This window comes from Chelonia mydas, chromosome 2 (assembly GCF_015237465.2).
Source record: "Chelonia mydas isolate rCheMyd1 chromosome 2, rCheMyd1.pri.v2, whole genome shotgun sequence".
Classification (NCBI taxonomy): domain Eukaryota; kingdom Metazoa; phylum Chordata; order Testudines; family Cheloniidae; genus Chelonia; species Chelonia mydas.
Window position 1 is genome coordinate 213,055,740 of NC_057850.1, and position 11,520 is coordinate 213,067,259.

Here is an 11,520-nt window from a genome sequence, read left to right on the forward strand (position 1 = left end):
TTACAAAAGATGGTTACTGGTGTACCTCTTGCAAAAAAGAAGGAAAGCTTCCCACTGCTACAGTTGGTAAAACTGGAGGAGCTTGGTTTGCCAAACTGATCAGCAAAGCCAATGCTGACAAACTATGTGAAAAAGCTGCAAAATACCAAGTCTCTGGAGTGCACTGACATGCAGGAAGCCTTATAAACAACATGGCTGTCGTATCATACTTTCTATTTAAGCAAAAGATACCACACACTACAAACTGGAGGCCAATATTAAGTTCATTGTCACTTGTTAGCCCTGAAGTTGGACACTGGTTCCAAACAAGACTAGCAAATGCTCACGATCTTTCTGCAAAAAACTCAGCTGACTGGTTAGAAGCATGTGATGCAACAATGAAAGAATCAGCAGTTGAAAAAGTGAAAGCACTCTCTCACCACATTCAGAAAATGTGCATACCTGGCTGATGAATGCACCAATGCAAATGGGCGTCAAGTATTAAATCATTGCGTATGTTATCTTGATGTCAGTGGTAGGCCAGTAGATGCGTTTCTAGATGTTCAGGTTATAGAAGACACATTGGCTGCATCTCTGACAACCCACATCTTAGAAGAATTAAATGCTTGTAAATTGGACCCCAAACAGATGTCTGCTTATACATTTGATGGAACTGCAAACTTATCTGGAAGACATGGAGAATAAGCTTTGCTCAGAGAAAAGTGTAACCCTAATCTCTCCTATACACACTGCAAAGGACATCTACTCCAACTCGCACTAGTACGAGCTGCAGAATCTTCAAAAGACATTTAAAAAGCCATACATTTAATGTCTTTGTTACAGACTTTTTTCAAGAAGAGTCCAAAAAGACTGAACATCGTGGAAAAAATAGATGATGCTCTGGAACTGAAGTTTAAATTAGTCCAACCTGCGAAAAACCCCTGGCTTTCTCATGAGCAATCCTTGACTGTTGTCTTAAAATTACTGCAACCATTATGGCTGGCTTTGGAAAGCATCTACCAAGACGGAACGGATCTAAGTAGTAAGGTTGGTGGACTATTTTTACTATTACGTTTAGAGAAGACAATCACCATTCTCTCTCTTGTAAGTCTACTGTTGAAACCACTTGGGTCATTAAACAATGTCATCCAGGCATCCGCTATACAGTAGTAGATCTTTGTCCAGCAATACAAGCTACACTTGGATCAATCAGAGAGATATCAATTAAAAATGTACTGGAATATGCAAAGACTTCAGTCCAAAAGTTGACCAATGAAGGCACTTACATTGAATCCTTAAGTGAAGATGACAAAGAAATGTTTGTTAAGCCAGCTGAAAAAGTACACAGACTTAATTCTTACAAATCTACAACAGCAACTTCTGGATTCTACTCAGTCTCTGTGTAGCATTTACAGATGCCTATCTTATAAAACATGGACAGCTGAGTGGAGTGAGGCACTACCAGCAACGGGGCTGCGATGTGATCAGAACAGAATAGAGAATTTGAACCCACAGTGGAATGTCATACGACTAATGAATGAAGATCTGATTTCAACTTTTTCTTTTTTAATATCACTAGTGGCTCACCCTGATCTTTCTGCCCTCCCAGTTTAACAGTACTGGGCTGTCACATTCCAAGAAAGAGGACGCCCAGTCTAATGCTTCCCTTGACTGCAAGCGGATAACCAGGCTCACCTTTGCGTGAACAGTAGCATAGAACTGAGGGTGCATCATGAACAGGAGGTGGCACTATAAAATCCTGGAATCACTAATGATTTACCACCTCACCATTCTGGCAGTGGTATCGGGGAACAGGGTTGTGCAAGCCATGTCTTAAATGCCGCATTTTTCAGCCTGCAACTGCATGACTTGCTCCTGCAATAGCTGGTTCTCCAAGGTCAGCTGGACAATATGGGCCTGTGACTGGTTCGGTCACAGAGACCCCCTTGGGACTGTCACCTGACGTGCTGGAATTACCTTTAAGCCCGTTTTCCACTGCCAGCTTAGGACTCCAGAACCCTGCCTTGTTGAGCCAGACATACTAGTCTGCTGCAACACAGACCCAGGTCTGGTCCACACCCCCAAAGCTGCAGACTTTAACCAAAAACTGCTCAGCAAGTCACTTATCTCCAGCATCCAGACACCCAGTTCCCAATGGGATCCAAACACCAAATAAATCCATTTTACTCGGTATAAAGCTTATACAGGGTAAACTCATAAATTGTCCGCCCTCTATAGCACTGATAGAGAGATATGCACTGCTGTTTGTTCCCACAGGTGTTAATCACTTACTCTGGGTTAATTAATAAACAAAAGTGATTTTATTAAGTATAAAAAGTAGTATTTAAGTGGTTTCAAGTAATAACAGACAGAACAAAGTAAGTTACCAAGCAAAATAAAACAAAACACGCAAGTCTAAGCCTAATATATTTAAGAAACTGAATACTGGAAAATCTCACCCTCAGAGATGTTCCAATAATCTTCTTTCACAGACTAGACTCCTTCCTAGTCTGGGCCCAATCCTTTCCCCGGTACAGTTCTCTTAGTTCCAGCTCAGGTGGTAACTAGGGGATTTCTCGTGACTGGCAGCCCTTTTGTTCTGTCTGTCCCTCCCTCCAGCCCTTTTATGGCTTTGGCACAAGGAGGAAATCTTTTGTCTCTCTGGGTCCCTGCCCCTCCTTCTAAATGAAAAAGCACCAGGTTTAAGATGGATTCCAGTACCAGGTGACATGGTCAGATGTCCTGTGAGACCCCAAGCCTCCATTCTTTCCGGCCTGACTCACATAAACACAGGAAGGCTTACAAGTAAACAGAGCCATTTACAACCAATTGGCCTGGTTAATGGGAGCCATCAAGATTCTAAACCACCATTAATGGCCGACACTTTGCATAGTTATAATAGGACTTCAGAGTAATACTTCATATTTCTAGCTTCATATACAAGAATGATACATTCATACAGATAGGATGAACACACTCAGTAGATTTCAGAGTAGCAGCCGTGTTAGTCTGTATCCACAAAAAGAACAGGAGTACTTGTGGCACCTTAGAGACTAACAAATTTATTAGAGCATAAGCTTTCATGGATTACTGAGTGGCCAGAGAGGATGAAGTGTTCTCCTACCCGTTTTTGAATGTTATGATTCCTGATGTCAGATTTCTGTCCATTTATTCTTTTGCGTAGAGACTGTCCGGTTTGGCCAATGTACATGGCAGACGGGCATTGCTGGCACATGATGGCATATATCACATTGGTAGATGTGCAGGTGAACGAGCCTCTGATGGCATGGCTAATGTGATTAGGTCCTATGATGGTGTCACTTGAATAAATATGTGGACAGAGTTGGCTTCAGACTTTGTTGCAAGGATAGGTTCCTGGGTTAGTATTTTTGTTATGTGGTGTGTGGTTGCTGGAGAGTATTTGCTTCAGGTTGGGGGGCTGTCTGTAAGTGAGGACTGGTCTGTCTCCCAAGATCTGTGAGAGTGAGGGATCATTTTTCAGGATAGGTTGTAAATCTTTGATGATGCGTTACTGAGTGGCCAGAGATGTTGAAGTGTTCTCTTACTGGTTTTTGAATGTTATGATTCCTGATGTCAGTATATTATAAGCTTTGTAATAAGAAAAAGAAAATAAGATGCATCCGATGAAGTGAGCTGTAGCTCACGAAAACTTATGCTCAAATAAATTGGTTAGTCTCTAAGGTGCCAGAAGTACTCCTTTTCTTTTTGCGAATACAGACTAACACGGCTGTTACTCTGTAAGCTTTGTAAGGATACCTTACAAGAGACCTTTTGCATAAAGCATATTCCAATTACATTACCTTTACACTCATAAGCATATTTCTATAAACATATGGAGTGCGAGTGGGCTGAGACAAGAATTTTGTTTTAGACAGAGATACAAGTACACCATGTTCACATCATTTGTCAAAATAATCAAGTATTAAAAGAGTTTTAGTATAAATGTATGTTGACTGAAGTGAGATGAAACTTTAAATCAGCCTGCTGTAATGGACTGAGCTCTCAAATTAATTTTCAGACTATTTATTTTGGCATCTGAATAAAAAAAACCAAAGTTTTGCATGTGTAGTGGTGAGTTATGACTTTCATTAGATTAATAAAAAAGAAATTTTGTGAGAACGAGTTCTTGAAAGGCACTTAAATAGCTGACCTGATAATCAAATGATATACAATCTAAGCCCACAAGATGGAGCCCCAATCTCCTCCTTTTGCAAGACTGAATAAGAAAGTATTTTTCTACTAACGAGTTTGATCAAGCAGTACTGGATATTGGAGAAAGTATCGGCAAAATATAATTTGACATAAAATTCAGAATGTCTTAAAACTGACATGAAAATATCAAGTTCCCCAGTTCTTAATCTAAAAGAGAATTTTGCAGTTAAGGAGGAGAGCTTTTAGAGACTGTAATTTTAAAGTTGTCTAGAAGTTTCCCCCAGGGCCTATAAGGTGGAACAGAGCAATTAGTATAAACAAATAATATGGATGAAGTTGCTTAAATAAATCCCTCTTGGTTTATATCATTTTATATTTAAAACTACATTCTAAAGCTAACGTGCTTCAGGAAGCCAAAAAAAGAAAAGCAGACCAATTTTTATATACACTTTCAGTAATTCTCAGAGTGTGACCTGAGAAGAAGTCTTAGTTGTGTCCAAGAAATCATAATATCTTTCCAGTATAAGAACTAGAGGTACAATAGCTTAAACTGCACACTTGATTCCAAGTACAGTGCATTGAAAAATATCAAATCTAGATTTAAAAAGGCATAAAAAAGGATTCAGTTGCCATTTAGTAAGGAACTAGAATAAGTCATAAGGATACATTTTCAAGGAAGGATCTTAGCCTAGTCTTACTGAGGTCACTGGGAGTTTAACGATCAACTTAGTTGGGAGCAAAATTGGGCCCTGAATAAGTGATCAGCAATTTCAGTTTAATCTGTCCGACAGATCTGTATGTGACAGAGCTACATAATCTTATCTGCTTTGTGAAATCAAGGAAGAAGGAATCCTGAAGTGAGTCATTTGTGCCAAAATATAAAAATAAAAGCCACTGGTTAGTGGACAAATAGTATCTAGGTATCCAATTACTTAAATCCTTAGAGCTTTCTTAATAGGCAGAATAATGGATCTTACCACTAAAGATTTACCAATGAAGATTTTGGTTGAAATACTAAACCAGAATAACAGCATCAGGGTAGCTTACTAGAGGTTAGAAATGGAATAGGGAAGAAAGGAGGGCAGTACATTACAGATATCTAATCCACATATGAGTTAGCTGGGACAAAAAGAGGGTTCTGAGGGAAGAGGGGTTTGGGGAGAGTTACAAGCGGTATATGATATGTTATCACATAACCTATATCTGCAAAAATGTAATTCAAGTGTACATTCACCCAAACATAGAATATGGGTATGTCTACACTACGAAATTAGGTCAAATTTATAGAGTTTTGTAGAGTTTTGTCAGTTTTGTAGAAAGCGTTTTTATACAGTCGATTGTGCGTGTCCCCACACAAATGTTCTAAGTAGTTGGCGGAGTGCGTCCACAGTACCGAGGCAACCGTCGACTTCCGGAGCGTTGCACTGTGGGTAGCAATCCCACAGTTCCCGCAGTCTCCACCGCCCATTTGAATTCTGGGTAGAAATCCCAGTGCCTGATGGGGCTAAAACATTTTCACAGGTGGTTCTGGGTACATATCTTCATACACCCCCTTCCCTATCTCCTTCCGTGAAAGCAAGGGCAGACAATTGTTTTGTGCCTTTTTTCTTGAGTTACCTGTGCAGACGCCATACCACGGCAAGCATGGAGCCCGCTCAGCTAACCGTCACCGTATGTCTCCTGGGTGCTGGCAGACGCAGTAATGCATTGCTACACAGCAGCAGTTTATTGCCATTTGGCAGCAGACAGTGCAGTATGACTGGTAGCGGTCGTCGATGTAGTCCTGGGTGCTCTATTAACGGACCTCGATGAGGTCAGGGGCACCTGGGCAAACATGAGAGTGACTCAGCCAGGTCATTTCCCTTTTAAGTTTCGTCTCATGGCAATTGGGTCCTACCGGCAGTGCACTGTCTTTTAATCAGCAGCCAGCAGAAGATGAATGCCAGCAGTCATACTGCACTGTCTTCTGCCGAGCACCCAGGAGATGACGATGGCTAGCGGTCGTACTGCACAGTCTGCTGCCAGCAGGATGTATAAAGATAGATGAAGTGACTAAAAACAAGAAATAGACCAGATTTGTTTTGTATTCATTTTCTCCTCCCTCCCTCCGTGAAATCAACGGCCTGCTAAACCCAGTTTTGAGTTCTATCCTTGAGGTTTTGAGTTCCTTCCTTGAGGGGGCCATTCAGTTTCTCGCAAAGCCACCCCCTTTGTTGATTTTAATTCCCTGTAAGCCAACCCTGTAAGCCATGTCGTCAGTCACCCCTCCCTCCGTCAGGGCAACGGCAGACAATCGTTCCAATCGTTTTTTCTGTGCAGACGCCATACCACAGCAAGCATGGAGCCCGCTCCGATCACTTTGGCAATTAGGAGCACGTAAAACACCACACACATTATCCAGCAGTATATGCAGCACCAGAACCTGGCAAAGTGAAACCGGGCGAGTAGGCGACAGCAGCGCGGTGACAAGAGTGATGAGGACATGGACACAGACTTCTCTCAAATGTGGGCATCATGGTGCTAATGGGGCAGATTCATGCGGTGGAACGCCGATTCTGGGCTCGGGAAACAAGCACAGACGCGTGGGACCGCATAGTGTTGCAGGTCTGGGACGATTCCCAGTGGCTGCGAAACTTTCGCACGCATAAGGGCACTTTCATGGAACTTTGTGACTTGCTTTCCCCTGCTCTGAGGCGCAAGAATATCAAGATGAGAGCAGCCCTCACAGTTGAGAAGCGAGCGGCAATAGCCCAGTGGAAGCTTGCAACGCCAGACACCTACAGGTCAGTCGGAAATCAATTTGGAGTGGGCAAATCTACTGTGGGGGCTGCTGTGATGCAAGTAGCCAACGCAGTCAAAGATCTGCTGATATCAAGGGTAGTGACCCTGGGAAATGTGCAGGTCATAGTGGATGGCTTTGCTGCAATGGGATTCCCTAACTGTGGTGGGGCCATAGACGGAACCCATATCTTGGCACCGGAGCACCAAGTCGGCGAGTACATAAACTGCAAGGGGTCCTTTTCAATAGTGCTGCAAGCACTGGTGGATCACAAGGGACATTTCACCAACATCAGCGTGGGATGGCCGGGAAAGGTACATGACGCTCGCATCTTCAGGAACTCTGGTCTGTTTCAAAAGCTGCAGGAAGGGACTTTATTCCCAGACCAGAAAATAACTGTTGGGAATGTTGAAATGCCTATAGTTATCCTTGGGGATAAGTATAAAACCCCTACCCCTTAATGCCATGGCTCATGAAGCCATACACAGGCAGCCTGGACAGTAGTCAGGAGCTGTTCAACTACAGGCTGAGCAAGTGCAGAATGGTGGTAGAATGTGCATTTGGACTTTAAAAGCGCGCTGGTCCAGTTTACTGACTCGGTTAGACCTCAGCGAAACCAATATTCCCACTGTTATTACTGCTTGCTGTGCGCTCCACAATATCTGTGAGAGTAAGAGGGAGACGTTTATGGCGGGGTGGGAGATTGAGGCAAATCGCCTGGCTGCTGGTTATGCACAACCAGACACCAGGGCGGTTAGAAGAGCACAGGAGGGCGCGGTGCGCATCAGAGAAGCTTTGAAAACCAGTTTCATGACTGGCCAGGCTACGGTGTGAAAGTTCTCTTTGTTTCTCCTTGATGAAACCCCCCGCCCCTTGGTTCACTCTACTTCCCTGTAAGCTAACCACCCTCCCCTCCTCCCTTTGATCACCGCTTGCAGAGGCAATAAAGTCATTGTTGCTTCACATTCATGCATTCTTTATTAATTCATCACACAAATAGGGGGATAACTACCAAGGTAGCCCAGGAGGGGTGGTGGAGGAGAGAAGCACCAGGAGGGGTGGTGGAGGAGGGAAGGACAAGGCCACACAGCACCTTAAAAGTTTAAAACTTTAAAACTTATTGAATATCAGCCTTCTGTTGCTTGGGCAATCGTCTGGGGTTGAGTGGCTGGGTGGCCGGAGGCCCCCCACACCGTGTTTTGGGGCATCTGGGTGAGGAGGCTATGGAACTTGGGGAGGAGGGTGGTTGGTTACACAGGGGCTGTAGTGGCAGTCTGTGCTCCTGCTGCCTTTTCTGTAGCTCAACCATACGCTGGAGCATATTAGTTTGATCCTCCAGCAGCCTCAGCATCGAATCCTGCCTCCTCTCATCATGCTGCCGCCACCTTTCAGCTTCAGCCCTCTCTTCAGCCTGCCACTTACTCTCTTCAGCCTGCCACCTCTCCTCCCGGTCATTTTGTGCTTTCCTGCACTCTGACGTTGTCTGCCTCCATGCATTCGTCTGTGCTCTGTCAGTGTGGGAGGACAGCATGAGCTCAGAGAACATTTCATTGCGAGTGCTTTTTTTTCGCCTTCTAATCTTTGCTAGCCTCTGGGAAGGAGAAGATCCTGTGATCCTTGAAACACATGCAGCTGGTGGAGAAAAAAAAGGGACAGTGGTATTTAAAAAGACACATTTTAGAGAATAATGGGTACACTCTTTCACGGTAAACCTTGCTGTCAACATTACATACATAGCACATGTGCTTTCGTTCCAAGGTCTCATTTTGCCTCCCCCCAGCGCATGGCTAGCCCCTCCCCTCTCCCCTCCCCGTGGCTAACAGCGGGGAACATTTCTGTTCAGCCACAGGCAAACAGCCCAGCAGGAACTGGCACCTCCGAATGTCCCCTTAAGAAAAAAACCCTATTTCAAGCAGGTGACCATGAATGATATCGCTCTCCTGAGGATAACACAGAGAGATAAAGAACGGATGTTGTTTGAATGCCAGCAAACATACACTGCAATGCTTTGTTCTTCAGTGATTCCCAAGTACGTGCTACTGGCCTGGAGTGGTAAAGTGTCCTACCATGGTGGATGGAATAAGGCTGCCCTCCCCAGAAACCTTTTGCAAAGGCTTTGGGAGTACATCCAGGAGAGCCGCAAATGCCAGGGCAAATTAATCATTAAACATGCTTGCTTTTAAACCATGGATAGTATTTTAAAAGGTACACTCACCAGAGGTCCCTTCTCCAACTGGCGGGTCCAGGAGGCAGCCTTGGGTGGGTTCGGGAGGTACTGGCTCCAGGTCCAGGGTGAGAAACAGTTCCTGGCTGTTGGGAAAACCGGTTTTTCCGCTTGCTTGCTGTGATCAAAACCTCATCATCATCATCTTCCTCGTCCCCAAAACCTGCTTCCGTGTTGCCTCCATCTTCATTGAAGGAGTCAAACAACACGGCTGGGGTAGTGGTGGCTAAAATGGCATGAAGCTCATCATAGAAGCGACATGTTTTGGGCTCTGACCCGGAGCGGCCGTTCGCCTCTCTGGTTTTCTGGTAGGCTTGCCTCAGCTCCTTAAGTTTCACGTGGCACTGCTTCGGGTCCCTGTTATGGCCTCTGTCCTTCATGCCCTGGGAGATTTTGACAAATGTTTTGGCATTTCGAAAACTGGAACATAGTTCTGATAGCACGGATTCCTCTCCCCATACAGCGATCAGATCCCGTACCTCCCGTTCGGTCCATGTTGGAGCTCTTTTGCGATTCTGGGACTCCATCAGAGTCACCTCTGCTGATGAGCTCTGCGTGGTCACCTGCAGCTTGCCATGGTGGCCAAACAGGAAATTGAAATTCAAAAGTTCGCTGGCCTTTTCCTGTCTACCTGGCCAGTGCATCTGAGTTGAGAGTGCTGTCCAGAGCGGTCACAATGGAGCACTCTGGGATAGCTCACAGAGGCCAATACCGTCTAATTGTGTCCATGGTACCCCAAATTCAACCCAGCAAGGCTGATTTCAGCGCTAATCCCCTTGTCGGGGGTGGAGTAAGGAAATCGATTTTAAGAGCCCTTTAAGTCAAAAAAAAGGGCTTCGTCGTGTGGACGGTGTTAGGATATAGATATTCAGGCCTGTCTGTAAAGGCCTATACTCTAAGAATGTAGGTATATGTTTATCATTTAGCTAGTAATAGAGGTATACAACACAGAGAGAGAAGGCCCTTACACAGATTCTTTCTTGTATACCTCTATTACTAGCTAAATGAAAAACATATACCTACATTCTTAGAGTATAGGTCTTTACAGACAGGCCTGAATATCTACATCCTAACAGAGGGGTGCAGGGTTAAATCGATTTAACGCTGCTAAATTCGACCTCAACTCCTAATGTAGACCAGGGCTATGAAAAACAAAGCAACAAATAATGTGAGAAGTAAAGGGAAATAAATGCTGTGGTCTACACTACGAGTTTAGGTCGAATTTAGCAGCGTTAGATCGATTTAACCCTGCACCTCTCCACACAACGAAGCTGTTTTTGTCGACTTAAAGGGCTCTTAAAATCAATTTCTGTACTCCTCCCCAACAAGGGGATTAGTGCTGAAATCGACTTTGCCTGGTCGAATCTGGGGTAGTGTGGATGCAGTCGACAGTATTGGCCTCCGGGAGCTAGCCCAGAGTGCTCCATTGTGACTGCTCTCGACAGCACTTTTAACTCAGATGCACTAGCCAGGTACACAGGAAAAGCCCCAGGAACTTTTGAATTTCATTTCCTGTTTGGCCAGAGTGGCAAACTCAGCAGCACTCAGCAGCACAGGTGACCATGCAGTCCCCCCAGGATGTTTCCTATCATCTCCATCCCTGAGGTTATTGCAGATTAGAAGGCGAAAAAACCGCACTCGTGATGACATGTTTTCCGAGCTCATGCAGTCCTCCCGCACTGATAGGGCACAGCTTAATGCATGGAGGCATTCAGTGGCAGAGGCCAGGAAAGAGTTGCTGTGTTTGCTTAACAGCCAAAGTTAACTTGTTAGCGATCCTTCCCGAGCCAGGTCACTGTGTCACATGCACTCTGCGCTGTGCCAGCCTTGGGCGGGGGCATGACCGCTTTGTGAGCAGGAAGGCCATAGATATAGACATTGCATTAGGTAGCTTCTGTAGCTAGAGAAAACATTTCTGTACATTCGGCAAAGTCCTTGGCAAAAAAAGAGAAGCCCCGTGACACACCAAACTATTAATAATACACAACCACATGTTACATAAAGTATAATAGGGACCACGCGAGGGATACATTCAAGTTGGGTTTCTGTAGTGTAGTGGTTATCACATTCACCTAACACATGAAAGGTTCCTGTTTGAAACTGGGTGGAAACAGGTCCCTGTTCCCTTTTCTGACTCCCCTCCTGCATTTTTAGTCTTAGAACAGACCGCGCTGTGAAATTTTAGTTTGAATTATATCAATTATGAATTAAATAATATGGAAGCTCTCTCTAAGTTATAGTCCCGGGTTCCTTACCCTTTCAGCTGCTCTGATAAATTAACATTTTTATTAGGGGCAGGGGAAAATTTTCATGAAGCCTTTTTATAGGAACTAAATGCTATCTAGGACTCTGAAATAATGTTAAC